The sequence below is a fragment of the Hemitrygon akajei genome, chromosome 3 (genome assembly GCF_048418815.1).
Source record: "Hemitrygon akajei chromosome 3, sHemAka1.3, whole genome shotgun sequence".
NCBI classification, from domain to species: Eukaryota; Metazoa; Chordata; class Chondrichthyes; order Myliobatiformes; family Dasyatidae; genus Hemitrygon; species Hemitrygon akajei.
In genome coordinates, this window is record NC_133126.1 from 198,476,988 (window position 1) to 198,492,310 (window position 15,323).

Genomic DNA, 15,323 nt, shown 5'->3' on the forward strand with positions numbered 1-15,323 from the left:
ATGGTGACATGTACGTACTTTTATAATAGGTTCAATTGGAACATTGAAGATGAATATACAGAGAATGGGGGGGGGGGGGATATAGACCATGTGTAGGGAAAAGGGGTATGTAGATAGGAAGCAGGCTTAGAGGTCATGATTTAAGGGCAAAAGGTGAAATGTTTAAGGGGAACATGAGGGGATTCACTCAGAGGCTGGTGAGAGTGTGGATTTTAACATTGAAGATAAATTTGTATCAGTACATGGATGGGTGGGCTGTGAAATGCTATGGTCTAGATAAACGTTGAGCTTTGTGGACATGCTGTGTTGGCACCGGAATGTGTGGTGACACTTCCGGGCTGCCCCCAGCACATCCTCAGGTGTGTTAGTCGTTACTGCAAATGAAGCATTTCATGATACACCTGGTGGCCACTTTCTCAGACACACCTGTACACCTGATCATTAATGCAAATATCTAATCCACCAATCACATGGCAGCAGCTCAATGCATAAAAGCATGCAGACATGGTCAAGTGATTCAGTTGTTCAGACCAAACATTAGAACGAGGTAGAAATATGATCTAAGCGACTTTAACCGTGGAATAACTGTTTGGTAGACAGGGTGGTTTGAGTACCTCAGGAATTGCTCATCTCCTGGGATTTTCATGCGCAACAGTCTCTGGAGTTTACAGAGAATGGTATGAAAGACAAAAACCGTCCAGCAAGTGGTGGTTCTTGGGTGAAAATGCCACTGAGCAGGCTTGTTAATGAGAGAGGTCAGAGGAGAGTGGCCAGACCGGTTCAAGCTGACAGGAAGGAGGCAGTAACTCAAATGACCATGGGATGGATCATAGTGGGCAGGTGACACTATTACAGCTCACGTCATTCTGTAAGGAATGTGAATGTGGAATGTGTGAGTTTTCAGCCGGGTACTCCATTTTCCTTCTACAGTCCAAAGACTAACCCGGTATGTTAATTGGTCATTGTAAGTTGTCCTGTGATTAGGTTAGGGTTAATCAGGTTTGTCGGGGGTTGCTGGGGCAGTGTGGGTTGAAGGGTCGGAAGAACCTATTCCGTGCTGTACCACGAAGTAAAGAATCATGCATACTGTTCCAACAGTGGTGTGCAGAAGAGCATCTCTGAATGCACAACACATCGAACCTTGAAGTGGATGGGCTACAGCAGCAGAAGACCACAAACATACACCCAGTGGCCACTTTATGAGGTACAGGAGGTAGTTAATCGAGTGTATCTTTACATATACACGTGATAAATAAATTTAAATCTTGAATCCTGAACTTTTCCTCGAGCATGACTAGTATCAAACTACTTAACCAAAACTATCAAACTCCCATCCAAGCCCACAACAAACCCATTCATCCACTCTCCTACATTCTTGTTGACCTGTACTGCCTCCAGAATGGGCAATTCAGGTTTAAAATTTTTATCTTCATTAGTTAACTGGCCAAAGATCTCCACTTCAGGTCCTCCCTGGGCTCTTGGATTTCTGGCCTAACACATACACAGTGCTGGAGGAACTCAGCAGATCAGGCAGCAAGTATGGAGAGGGATATAGTCGATGTTTCGGGCTGAGATCCTTCCTCAAGTCCTTCTGTCTCTTTCTTCCTCTCCATAGATGCTGCCTGACCTGTTAAGTTCCTCCAGAATTTTGCATCTGTCCCTCTGGATTTCCAAACTCCGTCAAGCCCAGCTATGAAAGGAGAAAGGTTGGACGTGGGGCTAGAAAGCCCATCCCATAAATAACCCAGAGCTACGCCAACAGAAACATGAAAGACCTTATCCCTGGGAAAGAACGTTCTTCGGTGGGCTACACCTTGAAAGACTGGCCAAGGACAGAGGACTCTGGTGAGCTGTTGTCGGCAGCCTATGCCCCAGTAGGAGTGATGGGCTTAAGGAGAAGAAGATGACGACTCTGGATTTCCAGCATCTGCAGAATCTCTTGTGTTTATCTATTTCCATTCTTCAGCTTTCCCTAAGTCATGGGGTTGCATCTTCTCTGGGCTCTCTCAATACCTTGAAGGTTCCAGTCCCACTCAAGTCAGTTGAAACGTAAACGTACTTCCCCAGATTTCTATCCATGTTTCTGGAGCACTAATTGGAATTGGAATTTGATTTTCATTGTTATGTTTTTGAAGTTACATTCAACAGCTTATTTTTCATACAGATCAATTCATCCCATCAGTGCATTGAGCTAGTACAGGGAAAACAATAACAGAATGCAGAATAAAGCGATACAGCTACAGAGAAAGTGTAGTGCAGGTAGACAATACGTGTAAGATCATAACGTCAGGTCCTGATGAAGGGTCTCGGCCCAAAACATTGACTAGCCTTTTCCATAGATGCTACCTGGCCTGCTGAGTTCCACCAGCATTTTGTGTTTTGCTCAGATTTCCAGCATCTGCAAATTTTCTCTTGATTGCCATGGAGGGAAGGCTGGTTTCTGTGATGTGCTGAGCCGTGTCCACGATTCTCTGCAGTTTCCTGGGGTCTTGGGCAGAGCAGCTGTCCACACCAAACTGCAACACATCTGTTAGGATACTTTCAAGGGTGCATCAATAAAAATTATCGAGGGTCAAAGGGGATGTTACTATTCTTTAGCCTCCTGAGGAAGTGGAGGAGCTTTCATAGCAGTGACATCTAAGTAGTTTGACCAAGACAGGCTCTATTGGCTGTCTCAATTAGATACTGTTACTCTGTCTTTGAGCCTGGTTGAATGTGTAGTCAGGTCTTTGTTGGGGAAGTCCAGAATGAGGGGTCACAGTTTAAGGATAAAGGGGAAGCCTTTTAGGACCGAGATGAGGAAAAACTTCTTCACACAGAGATTGGTGAATCTGTGGAATTCTCTGCCATGGGAAACAGTTGAGGCCGGTTCATTGGCTATATTTAAGAGGAAGTTAGATATGGACCTGTGGCTAAAGGGATCGGGGGTATGGAGAGAAAGCAGGTACAGGGTTCTGAGTTGGATGATCAGCCGTGATCATACTGAATGGTGGTGCAGGCTTGAAGGGCCGAATGGCCTACTCCTGCACCTATTTTCTATGTTTCTATCTGCTTCATCAACTGTTTGTTCATTTCCATGAATGCTGCCAGACATGCTGAGTTCTTCCAGTATTTTGTGTGTGTTGCTGTGCATCTGCTGCCTGATTGGAGAAGGGAGAAGCAGGGAATCTCCAGGATGGATGGGTCTTTGATTATGTTGGCTGCTTTACCAAGGCAGTGAGAAGTGAGAACCAAGTACATGCAAGGGAACCTGGTTTCTGTGTTGTGGTGAGCTGTGTCCACAACTCTCTGCTGTTTCTTGTGATCACAGGCAGTGCACAGCCCTAATGCATCCAGGTGGGATGCTTTCAACTGTTTGCATCATGGCCTGGCAAGGAAACTCCGATGCCCTTGAACAGAAAGTCCTAGAAAAAGTAGTGGATACAGCCCAATTCATCACATGTAAGACCCTTGCCACCATTGAGCTGTCATAGGAAAGTATCATCTGACATCAAGGACCCCACCACCCAGGTCATGCCCTCTTCTCACTGTTACCATCAGGAAGAAGGTGCAGGAGCCTCAGGATTCACTCCACCAGGTTCAAGAACAGTTATTACCCCTCACCCATCAGGATCTTGAACCAGTGAGGATAACTTCACTCACGCCGACAATGACCTGTTCCCACAACCTATGGACTCACTTTCAAGGACTCTTCATCTCATGTTCTGGATACTTATTGTTTACTTATTCACTATCACTAGTATTTCTTTTTTACCTCTTTTTGTATTTGCAGTGTGTTGTCTTTTGCACACTGATTGCCTGTCCATCCTGTAGGGTGTGGTCTTTTATTGTTTCTACTATGGTTCTTGAATTCACTGCGTATGCCCGCGAGAAAGCGAATCTTGGGTTTGTAGATGGCGACATATATTTACATTGATAATAAATTTACTTGGAACTTTCAACTTTGAGTTTGCAATGATACCTCTGGAGTGGTTTTGCAGAAGCTGCTCCCTCCTTGAGACTCCTATCAGTCAAACGAATTAAATGCACAAAAAGACATTCAGCAAACAGCAGGCATTTGGACAAAGGAGGCTGCTCAACGCATCTGGGCTCTACCTTGATGTACTCACAACCTGACAGGTACTCCCCGAACAGCTGCGGCATTCCAGAACGTGCTGTCAGCTCCAATGTAAGTGCGCAAAGTGAAGCTGACTACTGCAGAGACTCGTAGCCCAGGCAGACAGTGCTCAAAATGTTACCCGCTCTACCAGCTCATTAGGAGGACAAAATAAAGACACAATAGATGTGGTACTCTGCATTAACTACAAAGTGTCAGGGTACTTACAGCATACATCCAAATGAATAGTGGTGCTGACAAGCCTTTACGCCAAGGGCCATCACAACCAATTGAAAGTATAGAATTTCGATCTTCAATATAGCAAGTTAGAATGGAAAACAAGCACAGAACCTCATTATGGGCCCAACATATTGATGCAATTACAAAGAGGCTATTTCTCATCAGGAGTTTGAAGAGACTGGGTATGTCACCAAAGACTCTCGCAAATTTCTGCAGATGTACCAAAGAGAGCAGTCTAATTAGTTGCATCACCACCTGGAATGGAGGGGCCACTGCACAGGATCGGAAAAAGCTGCAGAAAGTTACAAACTCGGCCAGCTCCATCATGGGCACCAGCCTCCCCAGCATTGAGGACATCTGCAAAAGTGGATGCCTCATCATCAAGGAGGCATCCAGAAGTAAGGACCACCATCATCCAGGACATGTCCTCTTCTCATTGCTACCATCAGGGAAGAGGGACAGGAGCCTGAAGACACACTCAACATTTTAGGAACAGCTTCTTCCCTCCATAATCAGATTTCTGAATGGATAGTGAACCCATGAACACTACCTCACCATTTCCCCCTTTTTTTGCTCTATTCTTGCATTACTCTATTATTTTTATATATCTTTGTAATTAAAAGTTTTTATTATGTATTGCAACATATTTCAAAGCATATGCCAGTTATATTAAACCTGATCTGATTCTGAACCTCATGCAAAAGTTTTCAGAGTTCTTCAGGTTCATGTTGTTCTTTGTGATGACAACTAGATGCGTTGATAGGACAAGCTGACAGAAAATATTATAATTCATTGAAACAACGGCTTATATTTCAGGTTCATGGAATCTCTGTGATTTATACTCCATTCCAATAGTCAAAGTAAATTTATTATTAAAGAAAATATATATACAGTGGCCTCTTCATAAGGTTCAGGAAGTTCCTAATAAAGTGGCCACTGAGTGTACATTCAGAGATGCTCTTCTGCACGTCACTGTTGTAACACGTTTATCTGAGTTACTGCCAAGAGGTTCCGTTGAGGTTCAGACCTAACATTAGAACTGGGAAGATATAAGTGACTTTGATCGTGGAACGATCGGGGTGTTTTGAGTATCTCAGAAACTGCTGAGCTCCTGGGATTTTATTAGTTACACTTGAACACCTGATCGTTAATGCAAACATCTAACCTGCCAATCAACTGTCAACATCACAATGCATTAAAGCACGCAGACATGGTGAGAGATTCATTTGTTGTTCAGACCAAACTTCAAAATGGGAAAGAAATGTGATGTAAGGCCATGGTTGGTTGTTGGCGCCAGATAGGGTGGTTTGAGTATCTCAGTCTCTGGAGTTTACAGAGAATGGTGTGAAAAACAAAAAAAAAACATCCAGGGAGTGTCAGTTCTGTGGGTGAAAATGCCTTGTTGATGAGAGAGATCAGAGGAGAATGGCCAGACTGGTTCAAGCTGACAGGAAGGTGACAGTAACTCAAATAACCACGCGTTACAACAGTGGTGTGCAGACGAGCATCTCTGAATGTACAACACATTGAACCTTGAAGTGGATGGACTACCCGGCAGAAGACCACAAACACGCACTCAGTGATACCTGATAAAGCAGCTACTGAGGGTAGGTCATGAAATCTGTGGTATTGCATCAACATCAATGAAAGCAGATTTTCCGGCCATTGTCAAGATGCTGTGTTTGATCTTTCTGTGCACAAAATGGCTTCACCTCTTGCTGCATGAAGGTCATATTCTGTGAGAAATTCTGTCTTATTTTTTCAACCCACCTCCCCCTGGGCAACCACAATGCATAACTTCACAGCTTCTTGGTATGGAAATGACTCTGAAATCACATGGGGGGGGGGGCTTAATTTGATTAGTTTATGATGATAGCAAGGCAGTGCCGCAGTCCAGCTTGTGTTCCCAGTAGGTGTGAGTGTGCACTTCTATAGCCTTCACATCCTGAACTTTATCCGTCTGCAGCTGCTTCCTGTGTGTTGATCCGCTGTACCAGATCTTAGGAGGAACACCGTCGACTTTCAAACCAACTATTTTTGGCTCCTTTTGAGACTGGAAGTAGGTTACTGACATCACAGAGTCTGGTTCTGGAATATCAGATACATTTATAGGCCTGGTTTGCCTTCCAAAAGACAAATATAGAGCGCTTACAGCAGCGAGATGGGGATAAGCACACCCTGTGAGAGACTGTGCTCACGAGGATTGGGGAGTCCCCAGTTCTGTCCCCTATTTGGAAACGTTCCAGCCGTAGTCTGCCAGTTTGCCTTGAGAAAGGGCACAGCTTGCCCAGCAGGTGTGACGCAAACGGTAGAGCCACTGCCTCGCTGCTGCAGAGAATCGGGATTAATCCCGACTTCCGGAGATGTCTATGTTCTGTGTATGTTTGTATGTTCTTCCTCCTCACATCTCCGAAGACCATATGTCATAGGGGCAGAAGCAGGCCATTCAGCCCATCATCTGCTTACCATTCCATCATGTCTAATTTCTTATCCCTCTCAACCCCATCCTCCTACATTCTCCCCATAACCTTTGACACCTTGACTAATCAAGAATCTATTAACCTCTGCTTTAAATATACCCAATGACTTGGCCCCCACAGTCATCTGTGTCAATGAATTCCACGCATTCACCCACCTCCAGCTAAAGAAATTCCTCCCCATCTCTGTTCTCAAGGGTTATCCTTCTATTCTAAGGTTGTGTCCTCTGGTTCTAGAAACCCTCACTATAGGAAACATCATCTCCACATCAACTTTTTCAACAAAGGGCATCAAAGCAGAATGGGGCAGAGATGGTGTTGTACAAATCCAAGAACAAAAACAATTTCTAATAGAGACTTTGCAGGATTTCTGAGTCGTTATTTTGCTTTCATTCTTCTATCTTTAATCCACTTAGTCCATCCATTATCAGCAATTGCCTGCGTCAATGTTGATGTACTAAATCTTTCCCTTCTGCCTCCTCTCTGGCTGAGGGAGATCACATCCATTTGTCCTCTCCTCAGAACAGTCCCTACTTCACAATGAATCAGCATTCCTTCATCTCTCTGACAGCAGACCCACAGCCTTGAAGTCACCAACACGAGGTTCTGCAGATGCTGGAAACCTGGAGCAATACACACAAAATGCCGGTGGAAACGTGGCCATCAATGCTTGCTGCCACCAGTACAGAGTCTGTATGTTCTCCCTGTGACTAAGTGGGTTTATTCCTGGTTTTCCAGTTTTCTCCCACAGTCCAAAGACATACTGGTTTGTAGGTCAATTGGTTATTGTAATTGTCCTGTGATTAGGCCGGGGTTAAATCAGGGATTGCTGGGCAGTGTGAGCTGTGGGCCAGAAGGGCCTGTTCTGTACAGCATCTCAATCAATAAATACAGTGACCCCCTTCTTCCCCTTACTGTGGTCAGTTCTGGTCACTTCACTATAGAAAGGATATGAATACTATAGATATCGAGTGCAGAGGAGATTTACAAGGATGTTGCCTGAATTGGAGGGCGTACCTTATGAGAATAGGTTGAGTGAACTCGGCCTTTTCTCCTTGGAGCGACGGAGGTTGAGAGGTGACCTGACAGAGGCGTATAAGATGCTGAGAGGCATTGATCGTGTGGCTACCCAGAGGCTTTCTCCCAGGGCTGAAATGGTTAATATGAGGGGGTGTGGATTTAAGCTGCTTGGAAGTAGGTACAAGGGGGATGTCGGGGTAAGTTTTACCACACAGAGAGTGGTGGGTGTATGGAATGCTCTGCCAGTGACGGTGGTGGAAGCGGATACAATGGGGTCTTTTAAGAGACTCTTAGATAGGTGCCTGGAGCTCATAGAGGGCTATGCAGTAGGGAAATTCTAGGTAGTTTCTAGAGTAGGTTACATGGTCGGCACAGGATTGTGGGCCAAAGGGCCTGTAATGTGCTGTGGATTACTATGGTCTATGTTCTCCAATGCTCCACTCTCCTCTCCTGTCAGTTTCCTTCCTCTTCAGCCCCTTACCTCTTCCACTCGTCCCTTCTGAGCTTTTCACTTCATCCCCCCTTCCACCTCACCTGGTTTCAACTATCACTCATACTCCTCCCTACCCCCCCAAGTTCGTTCTGTAAAGTGTTGTGCTAACCATTACACTACCATGCCGCCCTGGGCAACACACACAAAACGTTGGAGGAACTCAACAGGTCACGAATGGGAATAAACAGTCTATGTTTCAAGCCTAGACCCTTCATCAGCACTGGAAAGGAAGGGGGGCAGAAGCTAGAATAATAAGGTTGGGGGAGGTAAAAGAGAATAAACTGGCAGGTGATAGATGAGACCAGGTGTGGGGAAAGGTGGGTGGGTGGGTGAAATAAGAAGCAGGGAGATGATAGGTGGAAGAGGTAAAGAGCTGAAGAAGAAGGAATCTGGTAGGAGAGGGGAGAAAGGGGCACCAGAAGGACGGCATGGGCAGCTGACGGAGAAGTGAAGCGGTAAAAGGAGAGAGAGAGAGAATGGAGACCTGATGAAGGGTCAAGAGGTCACAATAAGAGGCTGGATGGGAAGGGTTCATCTATCATCTGCCACACTTCTCCAATCTCCCGCGTTCCACGGGGGCGCAAGGTGAACTAGTTAAGGTCTGGTGAAGCACCCAGTCAAAATGCTCTCCACGTTACATCTGTAGAAATTTACGAGTGTCTTTGGTGACATAAGAAATCTCCTCAAACTCCTAATTTAACAGTCACTGGAATCCCTTCTTTGTAATTGCTGGAGGGACTCATCCCACAATGAGTGGAGCCAGCAAGCCTCTCTCCGTTTCCTTCAGTATGAAAGGGCAACCTCAGGTACCGGGCACCGGGCGACACAGCAGTCCGGTTGGGATTCAGCTCTTCTAAAGCAAACAGTTATTAATCCTGAAGGAAATAAAATCTTCTGCATAAGAAGAAACCGGCAATGTAATGTAGCAGTGTTCACAGTGAGGGTCTCCTGGGAACCACAACATAAAACTTTAAGCATTGATTTTTTTTTAATGAAGTCATTAAATGTGGCCTCTTTAATAGTTTAGATGCCATTAAAAGTGGTGTGAGTTATGGCACTGATAATACCCCAAGTGGGTGGCAGGAAGGAGGTATATCTCTACCAAAGGAGGTGTAAGGCACTCCTTCCCTCTGCCAGTCTGCAGGTCACCCTTGGGCAAAGGGTAGCACCTGCTTCGCCCCCGATCAGTGTCAATGAAGCCATGGAGCAGGTGATGGATGGTCGTATGTGCAGCTGGTGCACATCCCGAGTCCTGGTTTTGTGACCACTGACGCCAGGCAAGCTTCTTCCTCCCCTTCCCCCACCTTCTTACTCTAACTTCTCATCTTTTTTTCCAGTCCTGATGAAGGGTTTCTGCCTGAAACATCAACTGCTTATTCATTTCCATCGATGCTGCCCGACCTGCCTGGTTCCTCCAGCATTTTGTGGGTGTTGCTTGGATTTCCAGCACCTGCAGCTTTTCTCATGTTTCTGAATCTCTGAAGAGTGGTGCTAGTGACTGGGGTCACCCTTCTTGTACAGAAGGCAATGGCAAAAATCTTCTGCAGAAGAATTTGCCAAGAACAATCATGGTCATGGAGAGAGGAAAGAATAAGAACAACAGATGGAAAGACAGATTAAGACAGATGGAAGTCTATGATTGCCTACCTCATACGGAACAGCACCTAATGATGATGATGATTACCCAAAGATCATAAGACTGTAAGGCATAAAATCATAGAATCATAAAGCACAGAAACAGGCCCTCATACCCATCTAGTCTATTAATCTGCTTAGTCCCATTCACTGCACCTGGATCTGGACCCTCCATACCCCTCCCAGCCATGTAACAATCTAACCTGGACCAAAGCGTCTCCTGTCGATCTAACGGGGACCCACAGCAACTCCTGATGATCTGACCTAAACCAACAACAGTTGATTGACCTAAATCAAAGAAGAAGCCATTAATCACTTTCTGAAAGATTGGGGTGCAAGGCTGCCCCCACCATTCTAACAACTCTTTACAGGAGCACCTTTGAAAAAGTCCTGTTTGGCTGCATCATTGAATGATATGGAAACTGCAAGGCATCAGACTGCAAGGCCCTACAGAGGACAGTCAAAACTGCTGAGAGGATTGTGGGGTGTCCCTCCTCCCCCCCCCCCCCCATAACACCTAGAGGTACAGAAGTATCAGGACTAGGATTATCAGACTGGGGAACAGCTTCTTCCCTCAGGCTGTGAGACTGACGAATAGCTTGCCACCACCGAGGTCTCGTCAGTAGGACAGCGAGCTGTTTACTGTTTACCTGTGCTGGGCATTACACACACTTCGAATGATAATTTGTTTTCTGTGCTGTGTGTGATAAATGTTGTGTGGATGCACCGTGGTCCAGAGGGACGTAAGAAAATCTGCAGATGCTGGAAATCCCAGCAACACACACAAAGTGCTGGAGGAACTCAACCGGTCAGGTAGCGTCTATGGGGAAAAGCACAGTTGGTCCTGCCGAAGGGTTTCGGCCTGAAAAGTTGACTGTGATTTTTACCATCGATGCTGCCTGGCCTGCTGAGTTCCTCCAGCATTTTGTGTGCTTTGCTCCAAAGGAATGTTGTTTCATTTGGTTGTTTATATGTACAGTCAGATGACAATAAACTTGAACTTGAATCCACACTCAGTGATTCAGGAACCGTTTCTCCCCCTCAGCTATCTGATTTTGAACATATAAACACTAAATCACTACTTTTTTCACTACTTATTTAATTTAACTTTTTAATATATACAGTGCCTATAAAAAGTAATCACCCCCCCCCCCCACTGGAAGATTTCATGTTTTATTGTTTTACAACATTGAATCACAGCTGATTAGTTTGGCTTCTTTGACACTGATCAACAGAAAAAAGATTCTTTTGTGTCAAAGTGAAAACAGATCTCTACAAAGTGAACTAAATTAATTACAAACATAAAGCACAAAATAATTGATGGCATGATGGCATGAGTATTTACCTCCTTTAATATGACACACCAAATCATCTCCGGTGCAGCTAACTGGTTTTAGAATGAGTTAAATGGAGCTCTATGTGCAGTCACGGTGTTTCAATTGATTGTAGTAAAAATACACCTGTATCTGGAATGTCCAACTGTTGGCGAGTCAATATCCTGGCAAAAACTACACTGTGATGACAAAAGAACACTCCAAACAACTCTGCAAAAGGTTATAGACAAACCACAAGTCAGGAGATGGATACAAGAAAATTTCCAAGTCACTGAATATCCCAATACGGTTGTCAATGGAAAGAATATGGCACAGCTGTAAATCTGCCTAGAGCAGGCCGTCTTCAAAAACTGAGTGACTGTGCATGAACGGGACTAGTGAGGGAGGCCACCAAGAGACCTATGACAACTCTGGAGGAGTTACAAGCTTCAGTGGCTGAGATGGGAGAGACTGTGCATACAACAACTGTTGCCTGGGTGCTTCACCAATCGCAGCTTTATGGGAGAGTGGCAAAGAGAAAGCCACTGTTGAAAAAAAACCTCACGTGAAATCTCGGTTAGAGTTTGCCAGAAGGCATGTGGGAGACTCTGAAGTCAGATAGAAGAAGGTTCTGTGGTCTGATGAAACCAAAATTGAGCTGTTTGGTCATCAGACTAAACACTATGTTTGGCATAAGCCAAACACCACACACCATCAGTAACCCACCATCTCTACCGTGAAGCCTGGTGGTGGCTGCAAAATGCAGTGGGGATGCTTCACTGCAGCAGACCCTGGAAGGCTTGTGAAGGTCGAGGGTAAAATGACTGCAGCAAAATACAGGGAAATCCTGGAGGAAAACCTGATGCAGTCTGCTAGGGAACTGCGATTTGGGAGAAGATTTGTTTTCCAGCAAGACAAGGACTCCAAGCACAAGGCCAAAGCTACACAGGAATGGCTTCAAAACAACAATGTTAATGTTTTGGAGTGGCCAAGTCAGTGTCCAGACCCCAATCCAATTGAGAATTTGTGGCTGGACTTGGCTGTTCACTCACGATCCCCATGTAATCTGACAGAGCTTAAGCATTTTGCAGTGTCCAGATGTGCAAAGCTGATAGAGACCTATCCACACAGACTCAAGGCAGTAATTGCTGCCAAAGGTGCATCTACTAAATACTGACTTGAAGGGGCTGAGTAATTAAGTAATCAATCATTTTGTGTGTTATATTTGTCTGCGTCGATAGGTCGCTATCAGCTTTCCACATCGGAACACTGTAATTTTGTAGAGATCTGTTTTCACTTTGACATGGAAGTGTCAAAACAATCCACTGTGACTCAATGTTGTAAAACAATCAAACATGAAAACTTCCAAGGAGTGGTGAATACTTTTTATAGGTACTGTTATACATTTCTTAATGTAATTCACAGATTTTAATATTATGTATCACAATGTACTGCAGGCGACTAACAACAAATTTCACGATGTACGTCAGTGATATTAAACCTGATTCTTATTTCTCTTCAATTTGAATTTGAACCTGCATCCACCACTTGCGCTGGCAGCTCATTCCACACTTGCACCACTGAGTGAAGAAATTCCCCCTCATGTTCCTCTTAAACATCGCCTCCTGTTCTGGTCTCATGCAACCTCAGCTGCAAAGGCCTGTTTTACCCTATCTACATACCTCATAATTTTATACACCTTTATCAAATCTCCCCTCATTCTCCCACACTCTAGGGAATTAATCCTAACTTATTCAACCTTTCCCTATAATTCAGGTCATCAAGTCCCACAATATCTTTATAAAGTTTCTCTGTACTCTTTCAATCTTATTGACATCTTTCCTGTAGGTAGGTGACCAGAACTGTACACAAAACTCCAAATTAGGCCTCTCCAACGTCTAGTACAACTTCAACATAACATCCCATCTTCTGTACCCAATACATTGATTTATGAAGGCCAATCTGCCAAAAGTTTTCTTTACGACCCTATCTACCTGTGATGTCACTTTCAACAAACTATGGAACTTTATTCCCAGAACCTTCTCTTCTCCTCAGACCTCTCTCATCAACAAGCCATTTTTGGCCACCAAACTGGATGTTTTTTGTTTCTCACACTATTTTCTGTAAACTCTAAGAGACTGATGAGCAGGAAAAAAAAAAGAGAATGGCCGGACTGGTTCAAGCTGACAGGAAGGTGACAGTAACTCAAATAAACATGTGTACCAACGGTGATGTACAGAAGAGCATCTCTGAACGCACAACACGTCAAACCTCGAAGTGGATGGGTTACATTAGCAGAAGATCACAAACATACACCCAGAAAGTGCTTAATGAATTGGCCACTGAATATACGTCTACCAATCTTTTCCACCTCCTGGAACAACAAATTAAACCAGTAGGTCTCTTTTCACCTGTGCTAACTTGGAATCACCTCTGTCAGTGTCCCCTGGTACTTTTCTCTGGGCCCAAAAGATCCCTTGGGATACCCAGAATCATGCAAAATGGGGTAGTGATGTGCTACGAAGAAGTTAAAGCAACCAAAATTCCTGGTCGTATTTCACAAGGCCACCAAGAGTTTTGTCCAATTTTGCCACACTTCCTATTTAAAAAAAATCTAACGTGTTTGAAATTAACAAATGGAACCTGTATTACCCGAGGCCAATTTTCAAAGTGGAGATTTATGGAGTGGAAACATTTTCTTCTCTGATTCTCACCATTGGGGCAGGGATCGTTAACTAGGTCAGCGAGTCTAGTTGAATGGCCCCAGTTCACCAATATTTCCCATGGCAGGACCAACCTACTGAGTGATAGCTCAGAAACCATCTCATTAATTTCACCTCATACACTTAGTGACCACTTTAGTGAGTACCTAATAAAGTGGCCACTGACTGTATGTTTGTGGTTTTCTGTTGCTTTACCACATCTGCTTCAAGATTTAACATGTGTGTTCAGAGATGCTCTTCTGCACACCACTGTTGGTTACCTGAGTTACTGTCACCTTCCTGTCAGCTTGAACCAGTCTGGCCGTTCTCCTCTGACCTCTCTCATTAACAAGGTGTTTTCGCTCACAGAACGGGATGTTTTTTTTTGTGTTTTGCACCATTCTCTGTAAACTCTAGAGATTATTGTGTGTGAAAATCCCAGGAGATCAGCAGTTTCTGAGATACTCAAACCACCCCGTCTGGCACCAACAATCATTCCACGGTCAAAGTCACTTAGATCACATTTCTTCCCCATTCTGATGTTTGGTCTGAACAGCAACTGAACCTCCTGACCACATCAGCATGCTTTCATGCATTGAGTTGCTGCCACATGATTGGCTGATTAGATATTTGCATGAATGAGCTGATGTACAGATGTACCTCATAAAGTGGCCACTGAGGGTTTGTGAGGGTAAGGAGCTGTTTCTAGTATGCTGAGTGTGTGTCTTCAGGACTTCTCTCTGATGGTAGTAATGAGAATAGGGCACGTCCTGGATGGTGAGGTCCTTATTGATGTGTGCCCTTATTGTAGGCCAAAGGGCTTGTTCCTGTGATGTACTCTTCTAACTTCATTGTCACTCTCCCTGACATCTGCAATTTCTTACTTAATGAGGGGGAATCTCACTGAAACCTATCAAATACTGAAAGCCTAGATAGAATGGACATAGAGGGTGTTTCCTATAGAGTGCCCTCTGAAAGAATTGATAGAATTGACGCTGATAGAATGGATGACAGAATTTCTCTTCATCTTTTATCCATTTAGAACAGAGATGAGGATGAATTTCTTTAGCCAGATGGTAGTGCATCTGTGGAATTCATTGCCACAGGAGACTGTGGAGGTCAAGTAATTGGATGTATTTAAAGTGAAGGTTGACAGGTTCTTGATTAGTCAAGGTGTCAAGGGTTATGGAGAAGGCAGGAGAATGGGGTTGAGAGGGGTAATAAATCAAACACAATGGAATGGTGGAGCAGACATGATGAACCGAAAGACCTAATTTTACTCCTGTGTCTGATGTTTTTATTGTCTTAAAACAAATTCAGGTGGCATTGATAGCAATAAGCCTGCAT

The 15,323-nt window shown here is 44.3% G+C and overlaps 1 protein-coding gene across 4 annotated transcripts in view; it reads right to left on the minus strand.

The window, feature by feature from the left end:
- LOC140725782 (fibroblast growth factor 12) overlaps positions 1-15,323 on the minus strand; it is a 386,213-nt gene that overhangs the window by 21,914 nt on the left and 348,976 nt on the right. The gene's annotated exons all lie outside the window — the stretch shown is intronic.